This window comes from Triturus cristatus, chromosome 9 (assembly GCF_964204655.1).
Source record: "Triturus cristatus chromosome 9, aTriCri1.1, whole genome shotgun sequence".
Lineage (NCBI taxonomy): Eukaryota > Metazoa > Chordata > Amphibia > Caudata > Salamandridae > Triturus > Triturus cristatus.
The window spans coordinates 924,242,487-924,260,574 of NC_140592.1; positions in this window are offsets into that span (position 1 = coordinate 924,242,487).

The following is an 18,088-nucleotide window of genomic DNA, read 5'->3' on the forward strand; positions in this document are numbered from 1 at the left end:
GCCACTCCCACCACATCAGATTCAACCCAAAAACGTGCCCCACCCTCATGTACGGAAATATTGAATTGCACACAATACACGTGACTGTACTTCCGTTACAAATTCTGTATTCCAAAGAAATAAACCGTCTAACATACAACCTTAAAAAAGTGAACACATCTCCAAAAATTACAGCATCGATAACTCTCCAACATTCTAATTACCGTCAAAGTAATTTTAGAATGAACCTAAAAAGGAATAAAGGATTCGCACTTACCTGTCTGTAGCTGCGTCACTCCTACCGTCCGATCGGAAAAAGGATGACACTCCCAATACAGCAGATTCATCAAAAAAACGTGCCCCACCATGACGTAATCACATATTGAATAACACAATACACGTGACAGTACTTTCGTCACAAAACCTGTTTCACAATCAACTTTGCAGTCTAACACCGAGCAATAAATAAGATAACCTTGTATTACAAATACATCACCAATAACGCAAACATTATAATTACATTTGAAATACTTTCAAATAAAACATAAGAGGTATAAAAGATTCGCACTTACCTGTCTGTAGCTGCGTCACTCCTACCGTCCGACCGTGAAAAGGATGACACACTCCCAAAACAGCAGATTCATCACAAAAACGTGCCCCACCCTGACGTAATCACATATTGAATAACACACAATACACGTGACAGTACTTTCGGCACAAAACCTGTCTCACAATCAAATAAACGTTCTAACATTCAGCAATAAATACGAATAAACTTAGAATAAAAATACATCAGCAATAACTCACAAACATTCTAATCACAGTAAAAGTAATTTCCAAAGGAACATAATAGGCATAAAAGATTCCCACTTACCTGTCTGTAGCTGCGTCACTCCTACCGTCGGATCTAGAAAAGGATGACACACTCCCAAAACAGCGGATTCATCACAAAAACGTGCCCCACCCTGACGTACTCACATATTGAATAACATAATACACGTGACAGTACTTTCGTCACAAAACCTGTATCACAAGCAACTAAACAGTGTAACACCGAGCAATAAATAAGATAACCTTGTATTACAAATACATCATCAATAACTCAAACATTATAATCACATTAAAAATACTTTGATATAAAACATAACAAATCTAAAAGATTCGCACTTACCTGTCTGTAGCTGCGTCACGCCTACCGTCCGATCAAGAAAAGGATGACACACTCCCAAAACAGCAGATTCATCAGAAAAACGTGCCCCACCCTGACGTACTCACATATTGAATAACACACAATACACGTGACAGTACTTTCGTCACTAAACCTGTATGACAATTAAATAAACAGTGTAACATCCAGCAATAAATACGAAAAACCTTTGAACCAAAATACATAATCAATCACACAAACACTATAATCATATTATAAATAATCCAAAATAGAACATAACAGGTATAAAAGATTCACACTTACCTGTCTGTAGCTGCGTCACGCCTACCGTCCGATCAAGAAAAGGATGACACACTCCCAAAACAGCAGATTCATCACAAAAACGTGCCCCACCCTGACATAATCACATATTGAATAACACAATACACGTGACAGTACTTTCGTCACAAAACCTGTTTCACAATCAACTTTGCAGTCTAACACCCAGCAATAAATAAGATAACCTTGTATTACAAATACATCACCAATAACGTAAACTTTATAATCACATTAAAAATACTTCCAAATCAAACGTAATAGGTATAAAAGTTTCGCAATTACCTGTCTGTAGCTGCGTCACTCCTACCGTCCGATCTAGAAAAGGATGACACACTCCCAAAACAGCAGATTCATCACAAAAACGTGCCCCACCCTAATCACATATTGAATAACACACAATACACGTGACAGTACTTTCGGCACAAAGCCTGTCTCACAATCAAATAAACGTTCTAACATTCAGCAATAAATATGAATAAACTTAGAATAAAAATACATCAGCAATAACTCACAAACATTCTAATCACAGTAAAAGTAATTTCCAAAGGAACATAATAGGCATAAAAGATTCCCACTTACCTGTCTGTAGCTGCGTCACTCCTACCGTCGGATCTAGAAAAGGATGACACACTCCCAAAACAGCAGATTCATCACAAAAACGTGCCCCACCCTGACGTACTCACATATTGAATAACACACAATGCACGTGACAGTACTTTCGTTACAAAACCTGTATTACAAGCAACTAAACAGTGTAACACCCAGCAATAAATAAAATAACCTTGTATTGCAAATACATCCTCAATAACGCAAACATTATAATCACATCAAAAATACTTTCGAATCAAACATTATAGGTATAAAAGATTCGCACTTACCTGTCTATAGCTGCGTCACGCCTACCGTCCGATCTGGAAAAGGATGACACACTCCCAAAACAGCAGATTCATCACAAAAACGTGCCCCACCCTGACGTACTCACATATTGAATAACACACAATACACGTGACAGTACTTTCGTCACTAAACCTGTATGACAATTAAATAAACAGTGTAACATCCAGCAATAAATACAAAAAACCTTTGAACCAAAATACATAAGCAATCACACAAACACTATAATCATATTATAAATAATCCAAAATAGAACATAACAGGTATAAAAGATTCCCACTTACCTGTCTGTAGCTGCGCCACGCCTACCGTCCGATCTAGAAAAGGATGACACACTCCCAAAACAGCAGATTCATCACAAAAACGTGCCCCACCCTGACGTACTCACATATTTTATAACACACAATACACATGACAGTACTGTCGTCACAAAACACCAGTATTACTATAAAATAAACAGACTAAAAATTAATCCTCGCTAATAACACCTGTAACTTACCTTGATACGAGACTAAAAAACAGTAATCGTATACAAACCATTCACTTACCTGTTTGTAGCTCTCTTCCGCCCAATGTAGCATCTAAAACTCAAATTACAGCCAACAATCGCAGATTCACAAGAAACCGTGTGACGAAAAGAGACATAACAGCCAAGTAGAAAACAATCCTCAGCATATTATTTTTACCTCCTAATTACTCGCCAAGTACTACTTTAAACGTATAAAATATATACACTTACCTGTTTGTCGCTTCCTTCCACCGGCCGTCGCGCTGTGAAAACAATGAACAGTCAACATCTGCAGATTCGCAACAAAGCCTGCCCCAACCCCACTAAAAAACACACTTTCGAGCACCCAAAAGCCTTTTGTTATACTACAAACCCCATAACAAACAAAGCAACCTAAAAATAAAACGTCTAACAGTACAATCAAAAATAATTGAATTAAATGCTGTAAAATGGTGTAGTCTTACCTAATATCCGAAGTGACGCCGCTGCACCGGACCGACCTTTCAAAACTGGACACATAACAAAGAATGAAATATTACGCATAGACATATAAAATTTACCTACCAACAACTCGCCAAGTCTAACTTTAAACGTATAAGAAAAATGCACTTACCTGTTTCTAGCTGTCTTCCGCCTACCGTAGCATCGGGAAAACAATGAACAGTCAACAGCCGCAGATTCACACCAAACCCTGGCCCAACACCACGAAAACTACCCCACACTTGCGACGCCAAAAACCCTATTGCTATACTACAAAATCCTTAACAAAGAAAACGACAAAAAGATAAAACGTCTAACACTACACCAATAAGTTAATGAAGTGATGTAAAATGGCATACTTTTACCTATTCATTGAAGTTACGCCGCTGCACCGGAACGACCCTACAAAAACAGACACATAACAAAGAATGAGATATAAATCATAGCATATTCTATTTACCTCCCACTAACTCTCAAAGTCTATCTCTAAACGTATATTAAAAATTCACTTACCTGTTTGTAGCTCTCTTCGCCTACCGTTGCATCGTGAAAACAATGAACATTCAACATCTGCAGATTCACACCAAACCCTGGCCCAACCCCACGAAAACTACCCCACACTTGCGACGCCAAAAACCCCTATTGCTATACTACTAAATCCATAACAAAGAAAACGACATAAAGACAAATCATCTAACAGTACCCAAAAAACTAATTTAATAAAACGATGTAAAATTGCGTACTCTTACCTAATAGCCGAAGTTACGCCGCTGCACCGGGAAGACCCTACCAAAACAGACACATACCCAAGAATTAGATATCAAACATAACATAATCTATGTACCTCCCACTAACTCTCAAAGTCCAACTTTAAACGTAAAATACAAATGCACTTACCTGTTTCTAGCTCTCTTCCGCCGACCGTTGCATCGTGAAAACAATGAACATTCAACATCCGCAGATTCACAACAAACCCTGGCCCAACCCCAGTCAAAATACACAACACTTCCTACGCCCAAAAACCCTCTTGCTATACAACAAATCCATAACAAACAAAAATACAATGTTAAAACGTCTAACAGTACCCCCAAAAAATCGAGAAATGCAATGAAAAAAAATGGCGTACTCTTACCTAGTCGCCAAAGATACACCGCTGCGACGCCACGACCCAGACCGCTGAAGCCCTGTAAATAAACAGAAAACAAAACCGAATTACTTCAAAAACTATAATATGCCTTACCTAAGTCCCGCAAACCCCCAACATACTTACCGACTAAAGCGCACCCTGCGGCCGCTGCACCGGTACAACACACACTGCTGAAGACCTGTAAGGAAACAGAAAAAAAAAACTGTTACTTACCACACATACAATATACATCACCAAAGTCCCGCAAACCCCACCATACTTACCGAGGAAAGCGCTCCCTGCAGCCGCTGCACCGGAACGACCCACACTATTGAAGACATGTAAGGAAACATAAAAAACACAGTTACTTACCAAAGCTACAATATACATTACCTAAGTCCCGCAAACACCACCATACTTACCGAGGAAAGCGCTCCCTGCAGCCACTGCACCGGAACGACCCACACATTAACCTCCCACTAACTCTCAAAGTCCAACTTTAAACATAAAATACAAATTCACTTACCTGTTTCTAGCTCTCTTCCGCCGACCGTTGCATCATGAAAACAATGAACATTCAACATACGCAGATTCCCAACAAACCCTGGCCCAACCCCAGTAAAAATACACAACACTTACGACAACAAAAAACCCTATTGCTATAAACCCAAATCCATAACAAACAAAACTAAAGTTAAAACGTCTAACAGTACCCCCCAAAAATTGTAGAAATGAAATAAAAAAATGGCGTACTCTTACCTAATCGCCCAAGATACACCACTGCAACGCCACGACCCACACCGCTGAAGCCCTGTAAATACACAGAAAAAAAAAATTACTTAAAATACATACAATATGCCTTACCTAACTCCCGCAACCCCCACTATACTTACCGACTAAAGCGCTCCCTGCAGCCGCTGCACCGGTACGCCCCACACTGCTGAAGACCTGTAAGGAAACATTAAAAAAACACAGTTACTTCATCACATACAATATACATTACCGAAGCCCCGCAAACCCCACCATCTTACCGAGGAAAGCGCTCCCTGCAGCCGCTGCACCGAAACGACCCACACTGCTGAAGCCCTGTAAGCAAACATGAAAAAAACACAGTTACTTACAACACATACAATATACATTACCGAAGCCACCCAAACCCCACCATACTTACCGAGGAAAGCGCTCCCTGCAGCCGCTGCACCGGTACAACCCACACTGCTGAAGACCTGTAAGGAAACATAAAAAAAACACAGTTACTAACAAAAGCTACAATATACATTACCGAAGCCCCGCAAACCCCACCATACTTACCGACTAAAGCGCTCCCTGCAGCCGCTGCACCGGTACGCCCCACACTGCTGGAGACCTGTAAAGAAACATGAAAAAAACACAGTTACTTCATCACATACAATATACATTACCGAAGCCCCGCAAACACCACCATACTTACCGAGGAAAGCGCTCCCTGCAGCCGCTGCACCTGAACGACCCACACTGCTGAAGACCTGTAAGGAAACATAAAAAAAAACCACAGTTAATTACAACACATACAATATACATTACCGAAGCCCCGCAAACCCCACCATACTTACCGAGGAAAGCGCTCCCTGCAGCCGCTGCACCGGAACGACCCACACTGCTGAAGACCTGTAAGGAAACATGAAAAAAACACAGTTAATCACAACACATACAATATACATTACCGAAGCACCGCAAACCCCACCCTACTTACCGAGAAAAGCGCTCCCTGCAGCCGCTGCACCGGTACGCCCCACACTGCTGAAGACCTGTAAGGAAACATGAAAAAAACACAGTTACTTCATCACATACAAGATACATTACCGAAGCCCCGCAAACACCACCATACTTACCGACTAAAGCGCTCCCTGCAGCCGCTGCACCGGTATGCCCCACACTGCTGAAGACCTGTAAGGAAACATAAAAAAACCACAGTTACTTCATCACATACAATATACATTACCGAAGCCCCACAAACCCCACCATACTTACAGAGGAAAGGGCTCCCTGCAGCCGCTGCACCGGAACGACCCACACTACTGGAGACCTATAAGGAAACATGAAAAAAACACAGTTACTTCATCACATACAATATACATTACCGAAGCCCCGCAAACCCCACCATACTTACCGAGGAAAGCGCTCCCTGCAGCCGCTGCACCGGTATGACCCACACTGCTGAAGACCTGTAAGGAAACATAAAAAAAACACAGTTACTAACAAAAGCTACAATATACATTAGCAAAGCCCCGCAAACCCCACCATACTTACCGACTAAAGCGCTCCCTGCAGCCGCTGCACCGGTACGCCCCACACTGCTGGAGACCTGTAAAGAAACATGAAAAAAACACAGTTACTTCATCACATACAATATACATTACTGAAGCCCCGCAAACACCACCATACTTACCGAGGAAAGCGCTCCCTGCAGCCGCTGCACCTGAACGACCCACACTGCTGAAGACCTGTAAGGAAACATGAAAAAAACACAGTTAATTACAACACATACAATATACATTACCGAAGCCCCGCAAACCACACCATACTTAACGAGGAAAGCGCTCCCTGCAGCCGCTGCACCGGAACGACCCACACTACTGAAGACCTGTAAGGAAACATGAAAAAAACACAGTTACTTCATCACAAACAATATACATTACCGAAGCCCCGCAAACACCACCATACTTACCGACTAAAGCGCTCCCTGCAGCCGCTGCACCGGTACGCCCCACACTGCTGAAGACCTGTAAGGAAACATAAAAAAAACACAGTTACTTCATCACATACAATATACATTACCGAAGCCCCACAAACCCCACCATACTTACCGAGGAAAGCGCTCCCTGCAGCCACTGCACCGGAACGACCCACACTACTGGAGACCTATAAGGAAACATGAAAAAAACACAGTTACTTCATCACATACAATATACATTACCGAAGCCCCGCAAACCCCACCATACTTACTGAGGAAAGCGCTCCCTGCAGCCGCTGCACCGGTACGACCCACACTGCTGAAGACCTGTAAGGAAACATAAAAAAAACACAGTTACTAACAAAAGCTACAATATACATTAGCAAAGCCCCGCAAACCCCACCATACTTACCGACTAAAGCGCTCCCTGCAGCCGCTGCACCGGTACGCCCCACACTGCTGGAGACCTGTAAAGAAACATGAAAAAAACACAGTTACTTCATCACATACAATATACATTACCGAAGCCCCGCAAACACCACCATACTTACCGAGGAAAGCGCTCCCTGCAGCCGCTGCACCTGAACGACCCACACTGCTGAAGACCTGTAAGGAAACATGAAAAAAACACAGTTAATTACAACACATACAATATACATTACTGAAGCCCCGCAAACCCCACCATACTTACCGAGGAAAGCGCTCCTTGCAGCCGCTGCACCGGAACGACCCACACTACTGAAGACCTGTAAGGAAACATGAAAAAAACACAGTTAATTACAACACATACGCAAACACCACCATACTTACCGAGGAAAGCGCTCCCTGCAGCCGCTGCACCGGAACGACCCACACTGCTGGAAACCTGTAACAAAACAAAGGTCAAACAGTTAATTCCCAAACATAAAGGATGCCTTTACCAACCCACCCCCCCAAAAAAAGATCACTTACCACACAGCTCCAGGAATCAGGAATGCTTCGCCTCACAGCAACCAACACAAAATGACCTTCCAAACAGGGAAAACAAAAAAAAAAAAAACACGCCCATCATCTGAAAAAGGGGTGAAAAAGGGGACGGCCGGCACGATTGAGACTTCTCGGTAAAACCACGCCCCCCGATCCGAAAAGGACGGGGCATATTCGGAGTGACTGGACCTCTTCTCCAGTGGCTGGCCAGCATTTAAGAGGCCAGCCAATGGAGAACAGGAGAGAAGAGGGGCGGGTGCAAGCCCCTCTTCTCAAAGTCATTAAATCTCGCGAGCGAGACTGCGCAAGCGCAGCCTTCGCTAGCCGAGACCTAAAAAGGGGGTTAAATATGGTGTCAGAAAGAAAAGTTCAGCCATACACATTAGAACTTCAGTAGAAAATGTTTCTTTTTATATTTACAATGAAAAGGTTTATGAGAAGTAGACACAAATTCACAATACAAAATAACAATATTCGTACAAATTTCAAAGAGTGTCCCAGTGAAAAATTAACCTAAGCAAAAGAAAGTGACATAAAGTGCAACATACAAAAAGGTTTCAATTTTTCATTACAAAGGCAATCATAAAAAATGATAAATCCAATTATCAACACTTAATCATTATAAGTGTCAAAAGAATGATTCGCCTTTCATGTCAACGACTTTTCGACCCTATGACAAATAGAGGGTCTTGTCAGGACAGTCTAATATAGGGACACCTAAGAAAAAAATAGTAAAGAAAAAATCTTGTCAGAATAAAATGCTCTTTTTTTCTCTAAAAAAAGAGGTTTAGAGGAGCATTAATATCAAGTCTCTCTACCTGGTCGTCATAGTTGATATGTAACGTGTTTTTATGCAGTGTCACCGTGCTCAATGTGAAATAAAATACTCACAAGGGCCCAGCCGGGTACTATGTGAGAACAAAAAAACTGTTAGTGCCAAACTATATATTATAAGAATACACGGTGGTCGAGATGCTGAAACTTTCTACTTACCCCTGTGAGAAGAGACTCACGAAGAGGCAGTTGCCCAATAGTTGCAAATCTTGTGTTGATTGAACTTAGCGTGAAAGTCTATTGGCAGAGGATAACGAATGGGAACCACATATGCGAGCTGCTTAATAGCTTTCGCTTACTTTCAAGGAGTTCTGTCAGCTGTAACAAAGTATAGAAGGGGGAACACGGTGAGCTCCTTATATTAAAGGTTCACCCAGTATCTGCAGAAAATACCCGATAGGGAAAGACAGAACCGTCCCTACCTCTCTCGAATGCTTCCGCGTGTACGAATCTCCCGTATTGCACTGGAACAGGAAAACAAAGTTCATTCTGCTTGGTACAGTCACAGCGATTGGAGGGGGGACTGCAATATTTAAACGTGATTTGCTAGTGAACGGCCAATCAGAAATCCACATTTACAATGAAGCAGTGGAAGAAAAAGTATCACGTTGCTAAGTAACCAATACATTTTGTTAGAATACGTTCCGAATACAAACGTCTGTGGGACATTGTTAATAAAGTTTTTGGCACCACGGTGATTGAGGAACAGAATTTAAGCCAAAATAGGGCAACAAAAAAATATATAGGAAAATATAATATCGCGTTTACAATAACGAAGGTATCGTATTGTTAAACTTAATATAGGTCATACTGGTATAAGCGGATGGAATATCTGTAAATAGTTAAAAAGCTGAAGTGAATATTTAGTTTTTGTTCAGACGCACGTAGACAACAGCATTTTGTTTAAAGAGCCCATCGTCAGTTCTCCATTAGATTGTGTGAAAACAATACCCTACTCTACACTGTACACAATTTTCAATTGAGGTTGACACTAAATTCATAAATGATGTTTGATACAAAAAGGCTTTCTTCCTGCCTACAATTAAAGAATATATGTCTTATCAACACTTGTTATCTGTACAGAAGACATGTTATTTTATATAAAACATTGTTATTTTATACAAAACATTGTATTTCCTTGTAACAATCAATCATTAATAGAGAATATCTTTGATTATACATAGAACATGTTTCAGTTGATATCTCGCCGTGCAAAATATCCCATCTCATATATACACAGCCCAAGTTCACACATTACTTATTACTCAATTTTTGGGGAAACAAGATGTTATTAAGGAAAAACCTTCCAGGGCGATATTCAAGACTATGTGGAAAGGTAAGAAGCTTAATGTATGGGCCAACAGAAATTTTAGGTGAGGGTGGTAATAAACCCACGCCATTCCTCAGCTGAATTCAATCCTTGCATTATAGAGTTGGTGCGTTCGATCCAGCGGCATTCTAATCTTTGTAGTATCCGTGATAGATCTCCGCCTCTATTAGAGGCAGCCACTTTGTCTATCACTTGCCAGCGGATGTCATTTGCTGTATGGCCCTTCTCTAAGAAGTGGTTAACTAGAGGGGCGTTGAGGACCGAATTCTTAATCCTGCTTCGATGTTGCCCTATCCGTGCTTTCACAATTTGTTGGGTTTGTCCAATGTAGGGTAACCCACAAGGACACAGTATACAGTAAACGACATTTTTTGTATTGCAATTTGCAAAAAAATCTAGCTGCTGATCGACTTTGCCATGTGAGAATTTTTTTGTATTAGTCGTAAATTCGCAAGCAACACAGTTGCCACACTTGTCGTGGCCTTTTACATCTGGTAAGCCCCAAGCTGATTCCAATGATCTCGTAATTTTGGATGGATTTTCCATTGATGACCTAATGAGATGGTCCTTGATATTCTTGCCTCTTTTAAAGGCAAACATCGGAGCATCAATGCTGGAATCTATGTTTTTAATGATGTGCCAATTCTTTGTGATTAACTTACGAATTAAATTCGTATGTATACCAAAAGTGGTAACACAGATCAGTTTGTTTACTTTGGATTTCACTTTTGCAATGAGTAACGTTTCCTAATTAATTACTTAGAGCGGTGGTGGCACCGCAAGGACTTCATCCTTACACAGGATTTTTTCCTATACCCTATGATTCATAGGGTTTACACGGTTGTTTTGGGTTAAGATGTCAGAAGGAGAAGCACCCCTATACACTGAAGAATATATTGCTAAACTGACTAGTAGACCGTCTTTATTTTCTAATCAAGTCTCTTCCACCTTAAGTCCCCGTCAACTGTTATTAGAAAAAATAGAAAAAGCAAAGAAAAAACATGTGAGAACAGAGCTACATGCACGTATGTTGACCGAATACTTGAAGGCTGGGATAATTCCCCAAGGATTGGTGGTTAGAAACGTTGCTGGTATTTTCCGCGACGATCCTAAATTCAAAGGTGGTTTTAGTGGCATTTCCACAACCTGCTCCCGCCACTGGATGGTACTGGGGGTGGAAACGGCACTTGACCACGCTAAGACAGAATTAAAAGAAATTGAGGAATTAAGAAAAAGAACTATTGGGTGCCGACAGTTTAGAGGAAACTAAAATCCTTCTAGACAAGATCAATAAATCAATAGAGGACTTTAATTCATTTGAAATAAAGAAAAAAGCGGATAAAGTGTCAAAAGACATCAAAAGCTTTTCAAAGGAAAGGGTATATCCTTATTTAAGAGAGGATTACTATAATACAACTGGTACCCTTAACAGACAGAATACTTGGTGTAGGTTTAGGAGGAATCAACCAATTACTTTTTTGGAGTCCTCGGGAGGATCAAGTGATTCTGACGTGCAACCCGGTCCAAGCCGCACGGATAATCACCCTGGTCAGCCTTTTTTAGACCGAGGAAACAAGAGGTGAGGAAGGGGGAGAACATGGCACCAATATTCCGGAGAGCGTCAAACTCGCAACAAACATTATCAATGGGGACCCCAACCATACTAGGGCTAGCAAATAAAGGGACAGAAAGTATTCCCATTTTTAACCTGTCCCAGCACCTCCTATCCTCTTCAGAAATTTCATTACTGAGTAAGGGATTATCTTTTGTGATAACCGAACGTACCAACTTTTTCAATCTGAAGACAGAGATCTACCAGTTTTTTCGTAAAATTCGTTAAAAAATATTCTTTATGTGAAAGGACATCCCTATGAAAGATTCTGGTACAGGACTTAAACCACCTTCAACTTTTTATCCCAGTAATGGTATGTTGCCACCCGAATTGTTAACTTTTGAGAAGGTAATTCTGACAGGGATTGACAATTTAAAAGAGAGCAAGCGATTTATCCCATACAATATCAGTTTAGATGAACGTAAAGCTTTGTTGACACTAAAAAATGACAAATCAATTGTATTGAAACCTGCTGACAAAGGGGGCGGGATTGTTGTACAAAACAGAGACGACTATGACATTGAAATTAGGAAACAAATAGGGGAAGAAAAACATTACAAGAGATTGGATATGAATCCCCTTGTTGGAATTAAAAAAGAGATATTAAGAATAACAACAGAGGGCCTAGAAGAAGGCTTTTTAAGTAAAAAAAGAATTTGAATATCTCAATATCGACTGCCCTAGAACTCCGGTTCTGTATACTCTCCCGAAGATACACAAAAATATCACCAATCCCCCTGGTCGTCCTATACTGTCAGGATGTGGTTCAGTTCTTGAACCTATCGGTCAATACATAGATTTATTTATTAAGGACTATGTTCCTCTACAAGAAACTTATGTCAGAGACTCCATGCATATGATCAATCTCCTAGAAGATAGACCATACGACATTACAAAAGATCGGTTAGCGACTCTAGATATTACTTCACTATACACGAACATACCACAGCAAGAGTGTATACAGGTGATTCAGGATTTACTAGAGACAAGATCAAAACCTCACCGGGTTCCAACTTCCTTTATTATTGCACTCCTACAGATTGCACTGACACACAATTATTTTGTGTCAGAAGGTAAATATTACCAACAATGCTCCGGGACCAGCATGGGGGCAATTTTTGCACCGAATCTGGCAAATATTTTTATGGACAATCTAGAACATAAGTTTGTCCTGAATAACGATAATATATACCATTCCAAGATCACCTGTTGGAAAAGGTATATAGACGACGTTTTTTTGATTTGGTCTGACACTATTTCTGAGTTTAATAATTTTGTTCTTTATTTAAATTCTGTCCAACCACATTTGAAATTTACATCTACTATACATGATTCATGTATTGCCTTTTTAGATCTAAACATATCACATGATGATGGGAAATTGTACTCTTCACTACACAGAAAACCCACCGAGCGGAATACATTACTTGCTTACAACAGTCACCACTCGCGTGCACTAAGAGACGGACTTCCCCATGGACAGTTTTTGCGATTACGTCGCAACTGCACCAAAAAAGAGGACTATATGAGAGAGGCATATATTCTGAGAGAAAAACTGCTTTTGAGGGGTTACCCCAAAAAATTAGTTAAAAATTCTCTGAAAAGAGCTTGGTTCTGCCCAAGAGAAACGTTACTCATTCCAAAAGTAAAATCCAAAGTAAACAAACTGATCTGTGTTACCACTTTTGGTATACATACGAATTTAATTCGTAAGTTAATCACAAAGAATTGGCACATCATTAAAAACATAGATTCCAGCATTGATGGACCGGGTTGCACGTCAGAATCACTTGATCCTCCCGAGGACTCCAAAAAAGTAATTGGTTGATTCCTCCTAAACCTACACCAAGTATTCTGTCTGTTAAGGGTACCAGTTGTATTATAGTAATCCTCTCTTAAATAAGGATATACCCTTTCCTTTGAAAAGCTTTTGATGTCTTTTGACACTTTATCCGCTTTTTTCTTTATTTCAAATGAATTAAAGTCCTCTATTGATTTATTGATCTTGTCTAGAAGGATTTTAGTTTCCTCTAAACTGTCGGCACCCAATAGTTCTTTTTCTTAATTCCTCAATTTCTTTTAATTCTGTCTTAGCGTGGTCAAGTGCCGTTTCCACCCCCAGTACCATCCAGTGGCGGGAGCAGGTTGTGGAAATGCCACTAAAACCACCTTTGAATTTAGGATCGTCGCGGAAAATACCAGCAACGTTTCTAACCACCAATCCTTGGGGAATTATCCCAGCCTTCAAGTATTCGGTCAACATACGTGCATGTAGCTCTGTTCTCACATGTTTTTTCTTTGCTTTTTCTATTTTTTCTAATAACAGTTGACGGGGACTTAAGGTGGAAGAGACTTGATTAGAAAATAAAGACGGTCTACTAGTCAGTTTAGCAATATATTCTTCAGTGTATAGGGGTGCTTCTCCTTCTGACATCTTAACCCAAAACAACCGTGTAAACCCTATGAATCATAGGGTATAGGAAAAAATCCTGTGTAAGGATGAAGTCCTTGCGGTGCCACCACCGCTCTAAGTAATTAATTAGGAAACGTTACTCATTGCAAAAGTGAAATCCAAAGTAAACAAACTGATCTGTGTTACCACTTTTGGTATACATACGAATTTAATTCGTAAGTTAATCACAAAGAATTGGCACATCATTAAAAACATAGATTCCAGCATTGATGCTCCGATGTTTGCCTTTAAAAGAGGCAAGAATATCAAGGACCATCTCATTAGGTCATCAATGGAAAATCCATCCAAAATTACGAGATCATTGGAATCAGCTTGGGGCTTACCAGATGTAAAAGGCCACGACAAGTGTGGCAACTGTGTTGCTTGCGAATTTACGACTAATACAAAAAAATTCTCACATGGCAAAGTCGATCAGCAGCTAGATTTTTTTGCAAATTGCAATACAAAAAATGTCGTTTACTGTATACTGTGTCCTTGTGGGTTACCCTACATTGGACAAACCCAACAAATTGTGAAAGCACGGATAGGGCAACATCGAAGCAGGATTAAGAATTCGGTCCTCAACGCCCCTCTAGTTAACCACTTCTTAGAGAAGGGCCATACAGCAAATGACATCCGCTGGCAAGTGATAGACAAAGTGGCTGCCTCTAATAGAGGCGGAGATCTATCACGGATACTACAAAGATTAGAATGCCGCTGGATCGAACGCACCAACTCTATAATGCAAGGATTGAATTCAGCTGAGGAATGGCGTGGGTTTATTACCACCCTCACCTAAAATTTCTGTTGGCCCATACATTAAGCTTCTTACCTTTCCACATAGTCTTGAATATCGCCCTGGAAGGTTTTTCCTTAATAACATCTTGTTTCCCCAAAAATTGAGTAATAAGTAATGTGTGAACTTGGGCTGTGTATATATGAGATGGGATATTTTGCACGGCGAGATATCAACTGAAACATGTTCTATGTATAATCAAAGATATTCTCTATTAATGATTGATTGTTACAAGGAAATACAATGTTTTGTATAAAATAACAATGTTTTCTATAAAATAACATGTCTTCTGTACAGATAACAAGTGTTGAATAGACATATATTCTTTAATTGTAGGCAGGAAGAAAGCCTTTTTGTATCAAACATCATTTATGAATTTAGTGTCAACCTCAATTGAAAATTGTGTACAGTGTAGAGTAGGGTATTGTTTTCACACAATCTAATGGAGAACTGACGATGGGCTCTTTAAACAAAATGCTGTTGTTTACGTGCGTCTGAACAAAAACTAAATATTCACTTCAGCTTTTTAACTATTTACAGATATTCCATCCGCTTATACCAGTATGACCTATATTAAGTTTAACAATACGATACCTTTGTTATTGTAAACGCGATATTATATTTTCCTATATATTTTTTTGTTGCCCTATTTTGGCTTAAATTCTGTTCCTCAATCACCGTGGTGCCAAAAACTTTATTAACAATGTCCCACAGACGTTTGTATTCGGAACGTATTCTAACAAAATGTATTGGTTACTTAGCAACGTGATACTTTTTCTTCCACTGCTTCATTGTAAATGTGGATTTCTGATTGGCCGTTCACTAGCAAATCACGTTTAAATATTGCAGTCCCCCCTCCAATCGCTGTGACCGTACCAAGCAGATTGAACTTTGTTCTCCTGTTCCAGCGCAATACGGGAGATTCGTACACCCGGAAGCATCGAGAGAGGTAGGGACGGTTCTGTCTTTCCCTATCGGGTATTTTCTGCAGATATTGGGTGAACCTTTAATATAAGGAGCTCACCGTGTTCCCCCCTTCTATACTTTGTTACAGCTGACAGAACTCCTTGAAAGTAAGCGAAAGCTATTAAGCAGCTCGCATATGTGGTTCCCGTTCGTTATCCTCTGCCAATAGACTTTCACGCTAAGTTCAATCAACACAAGATTTGCAACTATTGGGCAACTGCCTCTTCGTGAGTCTCTTCTCACAAGGGTAAGTAGAAAGTTTCAGAATCTCGACCACCTTGTATTCTTATAATATATAGTTTGGCACTAACAGTTTTTTTGTTCTCACATAGTACCCGGCTGGGCCCTTGTGAGTATTTTATTTCACATTGAGCACGGTGACACTGCATAAAAACACTTTACATATCAACTACGATGACCAGGTAGAGAGACTTGATATTAATGCTCCTCTAAACCTCTTTTTTAGAGAAAAAAAGAGCATTTTATTCTGACAAGAGTTTTTTTTTACTATTTTTTTCTTAGGTGTCCCTATATTAGACTGTCCTGACGAGACCCTCTATTTGTCATAGGGTCGAAACGCCGTTGACGTGAAAGGCGAATCATTCTTTTGACACTTATAATGATTAAGTGTTGATAATTGGATTTATCATTTTTTATGATTGCCTTTGTAATGAAAAATTGAAACCTTTTTGTATGTTGCACTTTATGTCACTTTCTTTTGCTTAGGTTAATTTTTCACTGGGACACTCTTTGAAATTTGTACGAATATTGTTATTTTGTATTGTGAATTTGTGTCTACTTCTCATAAACCTTTTCATTGTAAATATAAAAAGAAAAATTTTCTACTGAAGTTCTAATGTGCATGGCTGAACTTTTCTTTCTAACACCATATTTAACCCCCTTTTTTCTTTTTTTGATTACTATCATGTATTATATGCTATATTAGTAAGTATTAATCCACACGAGCCATTGTTTCCTTATAACGAATAATACCCAGGCTCCTTGTGGGTAGGGTTTCCTTGTTTCCTAATTAATTAATTAAAGCAATTAGGAGTCAGCATTAACAGGGGGCTGGAGCGCATGGTGATGGACTACCTGGACCCCCTGATGGCGTGCATGAAACTGGACTTTGCAAAGTGGACCAACATCGGCCTTCCGCCCCCTGGTGGCCTGAGCCAAACTTATGGCCCATCACTCCTGCGGTGGACTGGCTCTTCCCTCGGTTGAACACTATGCTCTTGCCCTAAACTTGGTGCAGCTCGCCTAAATTCTCCCCTGGACGCCAGATCTGCCACTGTGGGTGATGGTGGAGCAAACCCTGTTAGACTGTCTGCAGGGGCTCTACCTCCTATACAGGAGCACTGCCCATACTCCGGGCCCCCAGAATCAGATACTCCACGCAATGTCCAAATCATGGCAGAGAACTCACCGTCTCTTCGAAGTGGACGCTCACCGCCATAAACACACCCACTTTTTTGGGGGGGGGGGGTAATCGTGGCCTCCGTATTGGTGGCAATGTTTTGAGCTGGGGTCTGTGGGGCAATGCGGGCATCGACACCCTACAAGCGATTTACCAAGGTGCCCTCAAATCCTGTGCAACACTCTGCATGAAATTTGGCCTCTCGTTCCACCAGTCCTGGCATTATCTCCAGCTGTGGCACTGACTCTCTTGCCGCTTAGACGGGGGGCCCTGGTCCCTCCTGTCCTCCACTGTGGTCTCATACCTTAGGGCGTGCTGTCATTTTCGGTGGTGATGTCTAGCTTTCTACAACCTTTTGAGTTGTCATCTCTTCTCCTTGCTCCTTCTGACCATTCATACCAAATGGAAAACACAAATCCATACAGAATACAAATCGCAGGACTGGGCAAAATTACTGGAGGTGCTGGATCATGGTGCCAGAGAGGCATGACTGAAGTTTTGCCTCTTTAAGTCCCTTCAATACTGC